This window comes from Pelodiscus sinensis, chromosome 2, assembly GCF_052426305.1.
Source record: "Pelodiscus sinensis isolate ZL-2025 chromosome 2, ASM5242630v1, whole genome shotgun sequence".
Classification (NCBI taxonomy): Eukaryota; Metazoa; Chordata; order Testudines; family Trionychidae; genus Pelodiscus; species Pelodiscus sinensis.
In genome coordinates, this window is record NC_143053.1 from 90952841 (window position 1) to 90970468 (window position 17628).

The following is a 17628-nucleotide window of genomic DNA, read 5'->3' on the forward strand; positions in this document are numbered from 1 at the left end:
TGAGGGAGAAGAGGCTACTTTTCTCTCTCCTTTTGTCTGTAATGAAACATTATCTTTATGAAGTCTCCAGATTTTATGTTAAGGAAATTAAGATGGCAAATGATATTTTCCATTTTGCACAGTCGTGTTGCTTTATAATTGTTTTTGGCTTCAGTTCAGATAGTACTTGAAAAAAATCAATACATTTTATCACTTTTTAGTGTTTAAAAATATGATCTATTAGTGGCTCTGCTCATTTGGACAAGATTTTATTATTTCCTTCCCCTCACCAACCATCTCAGCTATATCTTAAGACATTCCTAGTGAGGTTATAGTTTATTAAATAAAACTCATCTACTTGGAAGTCAGAACCTAGAATTTTAAAAGGATGCTTACAGAAGTCCACATGCATTTGCATCAAACACCCACATCTAACCAGAGTTGCTCTAATGTGTTCGATGTTTTGCATGATCAATTTCAGTATACACAAATGTCCACACACATTGGAATTTCCATACAGGATCAGACTCCTAGATCTTTCATGTCAGGATGATTTTTTAATTTGAAAACAAATCAAAGGATTCTCTCAGTGATACCTGGTTAAACTAGGGGTGATGTCACATAACTAATACTTGGATAACAGTATTCAGGGCAGATGGAACATGGGGAACTGAAATTCCGATTCTCTCACTCTTACAATCCCAGAATACCTTCACTGAAGCCTGTAGAAGTAACTGATGAAAAGCTGGTGTAAATTGAAAGGAGATTAAGGAACAGAATGATCAAAAACACCATGTCCATGCAGGCCAAATTAAAGCACAGACATTATAGGCCTCTGCTTATGACCTCATGCCCTTGAGCGTAACACTTTGTGGGCTATGTAACCAGGCGCCTTTCTGCCACTCTGAGTCTACACCCAGGCTACGTCTACACTGCAGGCTTCTTGCACAAGAATTGTTTTGTGTAAGAGTTCTTGCGCAAAAGCGCGTCCACACTGCCATGTGCTTCTACGCAAGAGCATCCATGGCAGTTTGGACGCTCTCTTGTGCAAGAAAGCTCTGATGGCCATTTTAGCCATAGGTATTTCTTGAGCAAGAAACCCCTGTTGCCCATCCACACTGCCTTCTTGCGCAGGAGGGCTTATTGCTTAGGGGGAGAGGAATAACTCTTGCGCAAGAAGCCATCTGTTCCAACGCTTAAATGTAAATTTACTTGCGCAAGAATGCACATGCAGGGTAGACACGCCGGAAGTTTTTGTGTAAGAACGGCTGTTCTTGCGCAAGAAGCCTGCAGTGTAGATATAGCCCTGGTGTCTATTATAGGGTGGAGGAGGTATGTGTTGTACCCAAAGCAGGGATGCAGCACAAGTACCATAATCTTGATCTTAAACTTTACTTCTACTTCTGCAAAAAGTGAATTAAAAAAAATACCCTTACTTACCTCACAAGGGTTTTGTGAGGATTCAATATTTGTAAAGAACTTTGAAGATGAAAGAACTATATAAGTGTTAAGTAGGCTTCTAATTTTACTCTCTTCATGTTATCTACAAGGGAATTTTCCTTTCAGGTTTATTTTCCTTTTTTCTTCCCTTAATTTTATTTCTCTTCCCTACATCTATTTTCCTTTTAGCTTCATTTATAGCATAAAAAGTGATCTCTAATTTTCTTTGAGTCAAACTTGTGAGCATATTTATTGATGTTTTCTAGATCATTTTTTATTACTGATTCAGATTTATGACTAAAACAGCTGCCCCATTTCTTTTGTTTCCCTGTGAAAGAGCTCCTTGCATTTAGCCATGAGACCAGTAGGAGAAAGGAGCATAGCAAAATAGTGGACTATAACATGCTGTTGAAGCCAAAAAAAGAATTTTTGCTTAAAAACAGACAGCATGATACGGTCTGTTGTTTTGTTCCATGTTATTACTAAAGCAGTTTTCCCCAAAATACATCCTAATTCATTATGGTCACTAAACTGTGATTCTGAAACACTAAGATATGGAATTAGAGAGAGAAGTTAGGCTAATTAAATTGGCCAGGACACTTCAGGAAAGCATTTTGGGCCAATTTAATTGGTAGTGGATGAGGGAAAATTCAGGAACAATTCTGTGAAATGCTGTTGTAATTATGTGTAAGGAGAAATGTTGCCCTTATTTTCAAATTTCTTAATTAGGAAAATGAAGCAGCAGCATTAATAACCTTTGTAGTCCACAAATATGGAAATGTTGGATAAAGTTTGTTTCATCAAATTTTATGTTAATTAGTCAATTACAGGAAAGTCTATATACATTACTTTATACTCCCCTCCCCCAGTGCTGTTCTTAGGATTTATGGGCCCTATGCAATACCATTAAACTTGTGCCCCTATGTCTGATGGCAGCTGGGGAAGATGACGATTTTTTAGAGATGTGATTTTATAATCTTCAGCAACACACTAATGACATATTTTGAAAACAAATTTTAAACTAAAGCCAGAAACTGATAGTATGTACGTAGGGGTTGGCAAATGCCGATTAAATGGCTTCATTACCACTTGAATGGCTCTTTCACAGGTTCAGTGTTCTGTTAGTAGGTCTGTCAGGCTTTTTCACTTTTTAAGTTAACTAGATTCTTTCCGAAGGAAGCAGAGCCACAGAACAGGAACAGGAATAGATGGGTGGCCATTAAGACCCAGTGCCAAATTTTTGGGCGACCTATGCAACTACATATTCTGCGTATGGCTAAGGATGGATCTGGCCTCTCCTCTCCAGATCTATGAACAAAGAAACAAAGAAAGAGGTGGAAGAAGAAACAAGAAAGATAAACATAAGTGGGAGGCATGCAAATATTCCAAGAAACAAAAGTAGCCAGAGGATTAGGGATGGGACTGACTTGTACTCTCCAACTTGAAAAGCAAGCATTTCTCTTTATTATCCAAGTGATGTGTGTGCATTTGTACGCGCATGTGAGTGTGCACACTTCATTTTACCACACACACACAATCCAAAATGGTCAAATAACAGAAAACTTATGAGTCAGGAAGAATACTAGAAACAATTTTATATCTTCAAAAGCGGCGAAGAGTCCTGTGGCACCTTATAGACTAACCGAAGTGTTGGAGCATAAGCTTTCGTGGGCAAAGACCCACTTCATTAGATGCATGTAGTGGAAATTTCCAGAGGCAGGTGTAAATATGCAGGCCAGAATCAGGCTAGAGATGACGAAGTGGATCCAATCAGAGAGGATGAGGCCCACTTCTAGTAGCTGATCTGGAGGTGTGAATACCAAGAGAGGAAAAGCTGCTTTTGTAGGTAGCTAGCCATTCACAGTCTTTGTTTAATCCTGAGTTGATTGTGTCAATTTTATACCTTATAATTCAAAAGTACCTTTACAGGTTTCATGTAGTATTAGCTCTGTCTGCCTACCCATGTAGCATCCAATCCAATACTAACCTAATAAAACTGTTATATTTTGAGAGTCAAAGGCTTAATCTCTTGAGTTTGTGTCCATGCTGGTAAAAAACCTACTGCTGACAATGTATATCCATAACTGGTAAGCTAAACTAGATCTGAATATAGTTTAGTTACAAGTGTAACCAAGGACAAAATATATTCAGCACAGTTTCTGAAACCATGTGTTTTTAACATCTTTAATAATTATTCTCAGTGGCTTCAAATGAATACTCAAGAAGCTTAGCTTGAAACAATAACAGTAATATGGCAGTGAGCAAAGATAAAAGAATATTATAGATGCTAAAGTGTGAGAAACAGGCCATATGTTCCCCCAAAAGCTAAGGAAAACTTGCAACATTATGTGACTGCTATAATTAAGGGATACTGCATGGTGTAAAAGGAATGAAGGACCATTTATTCTCTCATTTTTAACAACTAAAAATACATCTAGTTTATTCCAACATAAAATCAGGCTATAGAGACTCAAATGTGAACCATCAGACCCAAATTCAGAACAGGAGCAATTAACCAGGTAGCTCACACACCAGACTATACCTATCATATGACAACATGCAATAATTTGAGTAGAACTTAATTAACCCAAATATTCCTAAAATGTGAGTATTGTACAGTACTGTTAAGATTTATTTAAACAAATCAACAGCTTTGCTTCCTAATTTTGTATTAAGCTGAGCAAAGAAATGAATATGGTAGGCTTGATTCTTAGGACAGTTACAACAACTTCAGACCCTTGAATTCCATGAAGCACTCCTCATTTTTAAGGCTTGTTCCTGTGAAGTAGTGAGGGGGTGTCATGGAAGATCATGACCATCTTTCTGGAATGACTTTGTGCTCGTGTTCTAGAAGTAAGTCTAAAATAATGGTAAAAATGGGTGTTCTGTTAAAGGGGGAAGTTAAAATTGGGGTTGAATTCCAAATTATACTACTGGGGGCTCTCATCTTGGCCTCTATATGACAGACCAGTATGAAAATGTGTTAGTGGATGGTGACAATGAAATAATTGTAATAGAGGTCCTAGACAAGACAGAGTGAGACCAGTGATTGTAAGGAGAGACAAAGAGGCCATTGATCCTGACTAGGGTACTATATTTTGCTAAACTGTATGTTAGAAGACCTCCACCCATTAAGGAATTTCAGTCTGAATTGAGAGATTTGTAAGAGCTCTGTGCAGAACACAGATCCCTTCTCAGTCAAGTTAGAAAAAGAGTTCAATTCTTCACTATGTATTGAGCACAGCTTGGGTACAGCTGAAGGGTGGGGGCTGAAAATGATCCTACTGTGACTCCCTAATTTTACTCTCTACAGCCCTAGTGTAACTTGTGGCTGACGGGAGCATCTTAAAGTCTTGATCCTGGAGAAGACCATGCACTATCAGAGAATCAAAGCAGAATTTTACTCTTTTCTCCCTTCATTCTCATCCCATCTGCTTCCTCCTGTCATTGACCTGTCTCTTGCTCCTCCTCCAAGCCTCATGCTGGGCAACTCCAGCAGAGGAAGCAGTGGGTGGCAGAATCAATGAAAGAAGCAACAGAGCTGCTTGTCAGCTTTACTCTGATTTGAGATTCTTGATACAGAGGACAGGACACAGGTTTTCATGGGGTTTTGCAGTACAAAATTAACTTACCAGAATGGAGAATCTGGCCTCAATTCTTTTAAAAAAATATTAACCTAAACGTTTTATTTGAAAATCTTCCATTTTCTTTTGGACCCAGTGGAAAAAAAGCTGAATGGGTATGTTCCAAACTTGCAAAAACATCACTTTGGAGCCATTTGTGCCACGTTTCATTTTAAAGTCTGAATTATAAACTCCTGAAAATAGGGGATTATTATGGAAAGGATGACACAACCTTGACTATAATGTTATCAAAGTGATGTTATAATGTCAGTGCCATGATTGAAAAGAAAAATTGTTTTAAAAAAATGTTTCTAAACTCAGTTTGAAAACTACACTACCTGTGTATCCTGTTAATAAAAATACACTGCCTTTATTTTAGTGGGACATTTTGATAGCATATTGAAGACAAATACTCACACAATGCTGCATCATGCAGCCTTTTAAATGTAGGTTTTTATGCACTATAGGCTTGGGAAATTTTTTTGAAGGGATATCAGCAATATCAAAAATTCAACAAAGAGAAAAACAAAAGTCATTATTTAAAATGTTCACAAATCTTTTCTGAACAACATGTTATATTTCTTGGTATGTGTCCATTAAAATTATATAATAGGATTCTGATGTAAAGGTACTTTCAGATGTATAGTGACTCACATTATATTTTAATACATTATAATAGAGACTGCTAATTATGATTACATGATATGAAACTGGCTTTTAATCTGGGATATAAAGGGGATCTAAAGCTTTAAAGCATTTATAGGGGAAAAATATCATAAAAAGCTTTGCAAGGTACAAGCTCATAAACTGTTGTAGGCAAATAAACATTTCTACATGCCAGCCTCCTCAAACTGTACTCATAGAAAGTTCCCTTTTTTGAAAAGTGCATTATCCGTACACACAGATTTGGATATAAAATATGACTCAATGCAATAGTAAGTGGTTGGGACATCTTTGGAAGGAGACTTCTTACAGCACATTGTCATAAGTACATAAATATCAATTAATACATAGCAATCTAATTCCTATCTGATTTATGACTGCTGACATTTTTTGAACTCAGGAACTAAGAGGCAATAAAAATTGTCACTGTGGCTAAAATGCTTAGTGTTAATTTTGAGTTTCTTCCTTGGGCTCATGCTTTTCCTCAGTTATGTGTCTAATTTCCTTGGATAACGTTCTACTGATGTTAACATCCATAGTAGATTTACTTTATTTCCCTGCTGTCTGCTAGGACTTATATGGTGTAATGAAAGCATTTATTTTATAGTGCCTATAGAGACCAGCTTTCAATTGACCCACTACTCTAAACTTTATTAGAGCTTAAAGAATAAATGAGTATAACACAGAAATCCTAATTCTTTTCTGCACTCTAGTTTATTGTAAATTCATGTTCAATTGAGAGATAGATAGATTGTCATAATTTGTGACTTGTACAAGAAAAGAAATGTTTTGAGAACATTCCGTTTCTCCTCATTTAGAGGCAGACTGTGATCTAGAGGAGTGAAGTTATATCTAAACTACAAAGCCTAGCCCAGTAGAGGCCCTAGTGTAGATGCAACAAACCGTGGCAGAAGGAGTTTTACTGAGGGCATAGGAACATAACCTCCCTGAATGACAATGATGACAAAAGTTGAATTTTTTCAAAAATTTAAAATCACTTCTTGACTAGCCCAGTGCGATTTGTAATAGCTGAGATATAACCCCCACTCCCTGCTCAAATGGGCGTATAATGGAAACAGTGAGAACACCTTAATTATAGGGCACCACTATAAAATCTATATTCATGGAAGAATTAAAGTGCAGTTCTCCTTTTTAAGTGGCCTTTCGTCACACAGAAAAGTGCAATTAGGAATTGCATCTTGGCAGGTAAGAAGCAAACAACTCTCTTCAGTTCCAGCTCTCCCAGTTGTTGGGGAGCAGATTATTTGTTGCTATAGTATTTTCTCCTCTTGTTTTTACAGAGGTCAAGTGCTTGGATATAGTTCAGCTACCAGAAAAATCACAGGTTGATAGGACCAGAAGCTCTCTCAGATTTCAACATGCTTGAAAGTGATGTAAACACACAGTACCATGGAAAATGTTTCAGTCCTGCAGGGTTTTTGTGCTAGCGTCTTCATTTAACAATGATCTGTTTGCTTATTTTGTACTTATGTAACATGCAGTCCATTGCAACATCCTTTTTATACTGTCAAAGGTGTTAGGATTGTGGGGGGAGAGCTTTGATCCAAAGGCAATCACAGATTTCATTAATGCCAATGGGCATTCTCTAGTCACGGCTTCGTCTAGACTGCAGGCTTCTTTTGGAAGAAGCTTTTCTGGAAGAGATCTTCTGAAAAAGCTTCTTCCAGAAGAGAGCATCCACACTGCCAAAGGGCATTGAAAAAGTGATCTGCTTTTTTGAAAGATAGCATTCACACTGAATGGACGCTATCTCTCATTTAAGCTGTGATTACTATGGACGGAGTGGCCACCAGGGCACCTGTGCTTTTTCCTTTTTCCTCTTCTTTTGAAAAAACTCCCTCTTCCCCATCCACTCTCCTTTTTCTGAAAGAGCTCTTTTGGAAAACTCCCTTGTAGAAAGAGTTTTACCAATGTTAGGAAAACCCCTCTGTTTTGAAAGAACGCGATTGCAGTGTGGACGTAAGTGAAGTTTTTTCAGAAAAACTGATGTTTTTCTGAAAAACTGTAGTGTAGACATAGCCTCTGTCAGGCTCAGTGGTAGGAGCAATGAAACTCTTTATGTAGTGGAACAGTTGCAGACGATAGAGACTACTCCTGGAGCCATATTGCCATACATGAGCAAAGCTAACCCAGCTAGAACAGGGCATTTCTCTTCAGGGCTTGAAGACTGAACTGCTGCCTGTGTGTGCTGGAAGAAGAAAGCCTAGGGAAGGAGGCATGAGCATGACCTTGGGAAGAAGAAAGATGGAGCTTCTTAGGTAAGTCTTCACTGGAACAACACTATTGGAGAATTTCAAACAGGAAATCTGCCCGCTCTTTGTATCAGAAAAACAGGACTTCATGTACCTGGCTCTGTATCACTGATTGCTCATCCTCATGAAAGCAAGACCCCAAGTATTGACTGTTTACCCTGTCCAGTAGATAGGACACTAGCCTCAAAGACCTGGATACAATCCCCATCTCTGCCACAGACTTCCAGTGTGACCAGACCAGTCACTTAGCTTCTCTGTTTCAGATTGTAAGATACAGATAACACTTCCTGAACTCAGAGGCATGTTGCCAGGCTAACTACATTAAGAGGTTCCTGGGTATTATAGTGAAGGGAGTCCAAGAAATATCTCCAGATACTTTTCCAAGGAAACATTCCCCTTTTAGCTGGACCAAAGCCACATATTCAGATTAGAACTGAACCTTAAATTATGTTTTGATGCAAGGTTTTGCTTTGGCTCCAACTTTTCTGCATAGTGTTAGGTAGCATTTTATCCTCACTTTGAATGGCTTTAAATGATTTACAGGAAGTGGAGGGCAACAGAGAAACAAGCCCAACATCTCGGGCCTTCAACTACCCCAATGTGTGGAATGGGGATAATTGATATTCACCCCTTCTTTGTCCTCCTTTTACACCATTATTTCCTGTCACACATCACCTCCACATTGAATTTTCTTAGGAGTACTATTCTGCCCAGGAGTGGAAAAAAAAATTACAGGGAACATTATGTTTGACCTGTCCTCTTCATAATTTACCACTTCCCCCATCTGTGTGTCATCTGCAAAAATTTTTAGCAATGATTTTGTACGGTCTTCCAAGTCATTTATATAAGTGCTAAATAACATAGGGCCTAGAACAGCATTTATGATACTTCTAGATTGACACCTGATTCAACTTGTAGGTTTCGAATTTACAGTACTCAGCCCTGCAATGGAATAGATTGTGGTTACAACTTTCCAGCTTACAACTGTAAGGAACCAACTGTGTTTTAAATTCAAGGATTCCCTGTATTTAATTTGTGCCATGTAATTTTTGTATCACCCCAGTTTCTCATTCAAAATATTGTCCCATACAAAGTCAGATGTCTCACAAAAAAATCTAAGTATCATACATCTGTGCTATCACCTTTATCAACCAAATTAACAATCTCCTCCATCATTAGACAGCATCTATCTCCATACACCAATATTGACCTTCCTTTAACTATTTATTAATTGGCTCCCATATCAGCTGCTCCATTATTTTGCACAAGATTGGTGTCAAGATGAAAGGCTTATAATTATCCATATGGTCATCTCTACCCTTCTTAAATATTGGCACAATATTATGTTTCTTCTAGTCCCCTGGAACTTCCACAGTGTTGCAGGTATTACTAAAATCAATGTTAATCAACTAGTGAGCTCTTCCAACATCTTTTTGAAAATCTCTTGATGCAAGTTAGCTGTACCTGCTTATTTTAGTGTTTAGCTTTAGTTTCGACAGTTTAACGTCCTCCTAAGTTACTGTTGGAATGAAAATATGTTATAATTGTATTTTATGAATATATCCTCTCTTTTTCCAAATATAGAACTGCAATATTTATTGATTTCTTCTGCATTTATTATTGACAATTCTACAATTTCCATCTAGTAATGGAACAATACTACTGTTAGGGTTCTATTAGTTTGCAGTATATTATTTTTCATTGTGCTTAACTCTACTGATTATAGATATATATTTGTGTCCTTTTGATTTCCTCGTCAGGTTTTGACAGTTCTTTCCTTCTAATTTATCTTATGTTATTACCTTTCTCTTTTCCACTTCTGATTTATTAGTGAGTTTTTAGTGGCTTTCCCTATAAGCCTATATAAGTTTTTAGCAAAAGTAGCCTTCCTTCCCAATTGCAGCTTTTGGGACACCTTAAAAAAAGGAAAATTTATCATTCAGATATTTCTGTTTTAGGTACTCTCTTCCAGCAGATTTGGCTTACTTTAGTTTTTTAATTTTTGAAATTGGTCTTTTTAAAGCATGAGTGTTACAATCTGGGATTTTTTGTGAAACAAAGTAAGTGCAAACAACTTAGCAGCCATTAAATTTTAATTCTGTGATCAGTTAAGATCAGTTATAATAAAGAATTCTATGTTGGATTTGACACTTTTGAAATTTTCATTTAGAATTTCTAAAAATTCCAAGGTCATTTTAGTACTAGATTCATGAGGACTCAGCATATGTTGCTCAATTCAAGTCACCCAATATAATAATACATGTTATAGATCGATGCTTAAAGAGACAGTCATCTTGTTGCCTCATGTGCTTTGGTGGCCTGTACAGAGATGAATTAGTACCCACCCTATATTTGTTAGAACACTGATCAATAAGCATTCAAACCATTTGTTTGTCAGTGACTTGAAATGGGTAATGGCATTTTTGAGAGAGTGCAGTTTTCCCTCTACTTTTTGTCCACTGGATCCTATCTACCTAAGGTTATTTCTATTCTTAAAATGCTACAGTTGGAGCAGTGCAACTATGCCACATCAGCAGTTCAGTATAAATGCTTACAAATAGAATAGTCTGGATTACTTTGGATACTGGGTGCAAGCAAACAATGTGTATTTCAATAGGACTAAATTTAAGGTCACACCTCCAGGAACAAAAAAATGTAGGCCAGGCTTACAAAATGGCCTCTGTTTCCTGCAAACTTAGTTAAGTATCAAGCCAGGTCTGTTTCACTCAATAGTCACTTAGACACACTTTGATAGAAGAATCTCTGGACCACTCGGTCTTACAAATTCTGATAGTCACAACAAACAGGAAGCTCCTGACCACACAGTGGAGTCGATTATTATTTCCATTGAGCCCCTACGGGGGGCTGTGATAGTACCTAGATCTTATAAAACTACAGGATCCGCCCAGCTAGAAATTCCACCAGTGTGGACTAGCCAGGGCATCATGTTCCCCTTCTTGGTAACTCTGTTTATAGGGATTGTCAGCAGGAGAGGCGGGCATGGTCAGAGTGCTGCTGCACATCAACTATAGTTGGCTGAAACAATAGCCCTGAAGGAAGAAGAATAAGCAATTGATATTATTTAGAGCAACCCTCTCGTTGCATCAAGTACACCCGGGCTGATATAGAGTTCCCAAAGTCCATCTTGACCACACTTATATTGGGTGCAGTTCAAAATGTCATCTGTTTTCTTTACTGATGTTAGATCTGTTTTCTCTATTGACAGAGTGAAACAAAGACTGTTTAGGTTATTTTTGTTTTTTAAATATCTATATGTTGTACTGTTAGCTTAATTAAAACATTTCCCCAGTATCTGCAATTTAAACGATCTCTTAGAATTCTATGAAAATTGAAAGAACCTACTGAAATTTATTGTGGTTTGCTTGGAGTTAATATGTAATTCAACATGCAATGGAGCATGTATGGTTTTCCCAAGCAACATCTTATGGAGTTGATCAGCTCACAATGGAAGTGAGTTGAGACAAAATTCATACCCATAAATGGTAGAAAAGGGTAAAGAACCTTCTGTTTCATGAGCTGATTCCTTCTTTAGACTCACTAATTTTAATATCTACTGTATGTGTAAATGTGATGGTCATCTATGCTGAGACTTACAGTCAAGATTGTCTATAAGCTTTTAAAATTGTTATTCACATGCAAAGCAACTATGTTAGTGAATCCTTTAGCTGTGAAACTGTAAAAACAGCATTGGACTGTTTTTTTCCTCTGTGCCTTTTATTTTTCTTGTTGAAGTAACTCTTCCTGATAATCTTGGAGTACATTCAGATATCAATAATGTACAGTGATTTATATTTTTGCTAGTAAGTTCAGACATAAGGTAAGCCTGTGGCAGATTAACCTAACTGATCACCAAGGTGGAAGGTTAACAAGGGCTATAAACTAGGCAAATGTTTAGATGTGATTAAAGTGAGTTTTCTAGGGGAAACTGTACCATAAGGACATTAGTACCCTTTTAAAAAGCCTCTGCCTCTTCTTCACTGTCAGGTAGGCAAAATGCCCTCTAAATATCCATATGTTTTGGATGAGTTCCAGACTGGCTGAATTCACAGCTTTGGTTCATCTCTAGTTACTGCAGTAAGGTGATGTATGGTAATGGAAATTTCACTGAGGAATGGCAATTTAAAGCAACAGAAAATAATGGTAAAAATATTTGGCTATATTTCTCATTACCATGAAGAATTGCAACTTGAGACTTCATGACATGAAAAAGCTGCTTACTCATCTCCTTTGATGAGATCTGAGATATTTCTAGAAAAAGGAGTAATCGAAGGCGGACAGATTCTATCTGGTGTTTCTTCAGGTGCCTAGTGGAGTGAACAGAAGCAAGGAGCCTTTCCTCCTCCATCCCTGCTACACAGAGTGTATGTGTTGCCATGGAAAGGGAGAATAAGGAATTGGCCCAAAGCTTTGCCCCCTCCCATACAGACTTGCAATAGTCATCACGGGTTGGCTGCCTGCATGTTGTCCCTTACTCAGCCATCCTTAGACTCCGGCTCGTGACCCTGTTTTAATGGTATTCCCAGGGATGGTATTAGACTTGCTTTGGCCTAGGATTAAAACAAGAGCCCAAGCACCAAGTGGCTTCAGCCTTGGGTGGTGAGGCTCTGGTTACAGGCCCTTGGGCTTTTTGCTCCCTGCCTAGAGCAATGGAGCTCAAGTGGGCTCAGGATTTGGTCCCTCCTGCTGGGGTCCTGGAGTAATTTTTATTGTCAGATGTGTGTGGGGGGAGGGAGGAGTGTCTCAAGTTTGAGAACTCATGATCTAGTCCAGAGCCCATAAGACTTGAACCCAAAGTTCTGGAATGTTCAGATGTTTCTAATGGCTATGTTTGAAAGACAGGCACTAACTGAATCCACCTGCAGTGTCCTAACATTGGTAGCATGTCTCTCAAGGGCAACAATCACCTGACTGAAGGTCTTAGTATAAACCAAAACCATATTTCAAGAAACTTGGGTGATGCTATGGCACAAGTGTCCATAATCGAGCTTTTACACCTTCCTCTGAAACACTGGGTACTGGCCATTGCTGGAGAATCTGGAATGGCCAGTGGTCTACTCCCATATGGCATTACCAGTGTTACCATAAGAACACTCAAAGGTGCAACTTTTTTAATGTAGATGAATTTCACGGCATATTAATCCCAAATCCTGGAAGTGAATGAGTTTCACGTGCCCTGGGGGATCTTTGGGTTCAAGGGAGGAAGAAGTGATTCCTAACCAACAGCTTCAGCTCTTCCCCTGTTCCCTTCCATTTCTGTGGTGTTATCTATGTGTGAAGCCCACAGCCTTAAAACTCAGGAGATATATCTGGTCTTTTTTCTCCTGAATGGAAAGCAGTGGTACAGGAACATTTTTAAGGGTGGGACTGCTAACACCCTTCTTACCTCTATCTCCGCTCCCAGCTGAGGCTAGGAGCAAAGTCCTGTCATAGAATCATAGGTCTGGAAGACACGTCAGAAGGTCATCGAGTCCAGCCCCCTGCCCAAAGCAGGACAAATCCCAACTAAATCAAACCAGCCAGGGCTTTGTCAAGCCAAGACTTAAAAACCTCTAGGGATGGAGATTCCACCATCTCCCTTGGTAACCCATTCCAGTGCTTCACCACCCTCCTAGTGAAATAGTTTTTCCTAATATCCAACCTAGACCTCTCCCACTGTAACTTGAAACCATTGCTCCTTGTTCTGCCATCTGTTCCTACTGAGAACAGCCTTTCTCCATCCTCTTTGGAACCTGCCTTCAGGAAGTTGAAGGCTGCTATCAAATCCCCCCTCACTCTTTTTTTCTGAAGAGTAAATAAGTCCAAATCCCTCAGGGTATGTCTACACTACAAAGTTAGTTCGAACTAACGGACGTTAGTTCGAACTAACTTTAATAGGTGCTACACTAGCGCTCCGCTAGTTCGAATTTGAATCGAACTAGCGGAGCGCTTAGTTCGAACTAGGTAAACCTCATTTTACGAGGACTAACGCCTAGTTCGAACTAGCTAGTTCGAACTAAGGGCTGTGTAGCCCTTTAGTTCGAACTAGTGGGAGGCTAGCCCTCCCCAGGTTTCCCTGGTAGCCACTCTGGCCAACACCAGGGAAACTCTATTGCCCCCCTCCCGGCCCCGGACCCCTTAAAGGGGCACGGGCTGGCTACGGTGCCCGTGCCAGGTGCAAGCCTGCCAGCACCCAGCTAGCAGACCCTGCACCTGGCACGGCACAGAGCCACCCACCCGATGCCCCCCAGCCCACCCCCTCTTCCCGGGACCAGGCTGGCGGCTCCCGGGAGCTTGCCCTGGACCGCAAGAGGCGGGCACCTTCCTGGGCTAGTGCGGACATCGTGGACCTCGTCCACGATCTCCACACTAGGCACAGGAAAGTGGCCGGCTAGGGCAGGAGAGCTGCCAGCCTGGCCACCCAGGAGCAGGTGTGCATGAAAATCAAGGGGGTCCACTGAGACCCCCGACACTGAGCCCTGAGCTTACAATGGCCGTACTGGGTCAGACCAAAGGTCCATCTAGCCCAGTAGCCTGTCTGCCAACAGTGGCCAACCCTAGGGACCCTGGAGGGGATGGACCGAAGACAATGACCAAGCCATTTGTCTCGTGCCATCCCTCTCCAGCCTTCCACAAACTTTGGGCAGGGACACCACTCCTACCCTCTGGCTAATAGGACTCCATGGACCCAAACTCCATCACTTTATCTCACTTCCCTTTAAACTCTGTTCTAGTTCTAGCCTTCACAGCCTCCTGCAGCAAGGAGTTCCACAGGTTGACTATTTGCTTTGTCAAGAACAACTTTCTGTTACTACTTTGAAGCCTGCTACCCATTCCTTTCCTTTGGTGTCCTCTAGTCCTTCTTTATGGGAACTCAGGAAGAACTTTTCTGAATGCACCCTCTCCACCCAACCCCTGCTTTTAGAGACCTCTATCCTGTCCCCCCTCCGTCTCCTCTTTTCTAAGCTGAACAGTCCCAGTCTCTGTAGCCTTTCTTCATCTGGGACCTGTTCCCAACCCCTGATCATGTTAGTTGCCCTCCCCTCTCCCAGCCTTTCTCTTCCCCTCTCCCACCTCCTTTTCCCAGTCTCCCCGAGTTTTTTTCAATAAAGACAGAGTCAATGTTGGAAGAAACGTTATCTTTATTTTGTACATCAATAAGAAGGGGGGCTAGGGAAGGGTAAGTGGAAGGAGATGAGGGAGGAATGGGGTACGAGCCCCCGATGGGGAGGACTGGGCTGGCTCTGCGGGCTTCTGGGGGTGGAAGCTCTCCTGCAGCCCCCCAATTACTCCCTCTCCGCAGATGGCAGCCTGCGGCAAGTGCAGCCGGGCTGATGGCCGAGTGGTGTGATGTGCCCAGTGTGGGCACTCAGGGCACTCCAAGCCAGAACTTCTTTGCAAGCGGGGCACCCCTTAGAACTGTGTGTCCGGGGTGGGGGTCGGGACCCTTTAAGCGCAGCCCTCGGCTAGCCTGAGACAGCATCTCCATGCTCTAAGTCCTCCTTTTATGCCCTGCCGGCACTGCTTCCGGCCATCCTTAAGCCCTGTTCAGAGTCCACTCAATGTGGACTTACTAGTTCGAACTAGCAAAACGCTAGTTCGAACTAGTTTTTAGTTCTAGATGCGTTAGTTCGAACTAGCTTAGTTCGAATTAACTAATTCGAACTAAGTTAGTTCGAACTAGCGCTGTAGTGTAGACGTACCCCCCGCCTCTCCTCGTAGGTCATGTGCTTCAGTTCCTTAATCATTTTGGGTTCCCTCTGCTAGACCCTCTGCAATGAGTCCATATCCTTTCTGGAGCAGAGGCTCAGAACTGGACACAATACTCCAGATATTTACTTTTCTAGATCTTCTGGCAACGCTCCTCCTAATGCAACCTAATGCAGAGATAGCAGCTAGGACCTGAGGTAGGAGGCTGGCACTGGAGCCCCCAGCATGTGGGGCCATCAGTCAGGACCCAAGGCACGGAGCCAGCAGCAGAACCATTGGTGCACAAGCCTAGCAGCAGAGCCCTGGGCACACTGGGCAGCATCTGGGACTATGGTTGCTGAGCCAGCAACAGAAATCCCGGAGTAAGGAGAGGCAGCCTGGACTCTAGGCACTAGGCTGGAAGTGCGGGGACTGCTGCAGCATCTTCTGCACCACTAGTTCCCATGCCTATGATGGAAAAAGTGATTGCATAACCTGCATCTCCCTTCTGGTATTACTGACATGCTGGCCCTAGCATGTACTCACCCTCAGCTGCTTCAAGGATCTTCAGAGGGGACACGCTCATGTCCGAACCCCATTTCAGCAACAACAGGAAGGGGATCATTGCTGTTGGCATGGGAGAGTGTTCTCTCTCAGTTGGAACAATCTGAAATGACTCCTAGGGTTAGCCTGGGAACCCTCATTCTGAGTTTCAAAACCTAAGCTCAGGGAATGAAACCTGATGTGAGCTGAAACAGAACAAAAGACTGCCTACCTCCTGTGAGGCACAACAGCTAGCTTTTTGCACAGCTCTAACTGATACCGGAAATTAGTATTAATATCTTATTCTGTTTTAAGGAACACTTTTCCATCACGTGTTTCTTTTATTACGAATGTTTCTCCCCGGTCCTTTTTAAATTGAAATGTTAATTTACACTCTTTTTAATTCATGTTCAGATGGTCTAATTTTGTTCCATCTTAATAAATGATAAAAGGCACATGAACAATAGATGAAAATAAACTATTAGACATCCCTGCACTTGAACAGTCTGATTATAGCAGTGTGCCTTTTGCAAAGTGTTTGTTTCATAAGGTTCACTGTTATTTAGTCTTCAATACAGAATTAGAATGACGTGGTGAAAAGGTGTCATGCATAAGGCATACATCAGAGTGAGAATACCAGTTTTTACTATCATTTGTATAATTTCCTGATAACCAGACAAATGGTGCAAATTGAATTATGCTTCTTGGTTTGTGGTTATGAATGATTTCTTCCAAATGTGATACTCTAATGTGCAACACCCATAAAAGCACAGCACATTATGTGAATACTCTGGGCATTGTCATTCCACAACTGATTACTTCTTTGATCACACTATCGCTATGTCAGCCTGTTTAAAGCTCATCAATAGGAATAAACAAGCTCAAAGTGTTTGTCTTGGAGTGACTGCACGAAGCAGTCCGCAATCAAGACTGAATGTTTAAAAGACAAAGCACTGAACAATAAAAGGTTAACTTATAACCTCTGGTAATATGATAAAATGTTGTTTGGGTAAAAACATTCAATCAAATTCAAATCTGACTTTTCTTCATACAAAAAAGCCTTTTCAGTGCAAATTGATCTCCTCCCCAAAGTGCAAGACATTCAATAGCATTCAGGATGCCCTATTAGATGCCCATTTTCTTTACATTTCATATGAAAAGCATGTCTAAAGTGAAAACTGGCGATGTTTCATTTTAAGAGGCAGCAAGTAGCACAGATGGGCCAATCATTCAGTAATCTAACCGTTTTGAAAGCCTCTGAGTAGAGCCAGTGAATCAAAGAGTAAATCAGTGGAGCACCAGTCTAAACCACCCTGTCTGTAATTGCAGGCTGCACCTTGGAAAACTGGATACTTCATCCTGGCACCAACTTTTGCAACTAAGAACAATTTGGTAAGTTCAAAGGTTGGGGGAGGAGCCAT

At 40.6% G+C, this 17628-nt stretch overlaps 1 long non-coding RNA gene across 2 annotated transcripts in view; it reads left to right on the forward strand.

Annotated features, from left to right (window-relative positions):
* LOC112545266 (uncharacterized) overlaps nt 1-17628 on the forward strand; it is a 77531-nt gene that overhangs the window by 13899 nt on the left and 46004 nt on the right. The window contains exons 1-2 of one of the 2 annotated variants that reach the window (XR_003088732.3): nt 12828-12913; nt 17537-17599. This is a non-coding gene — a long non-coding RNA (uncharacterized LOC112545266). Of the gene's footprint in view, nt 1-12827; nt 12914-17536; nt 17600-17628 lie in introns of those variants that run through there. The other variant, XR_003088731.3, reaches the window with a different exon arrangement.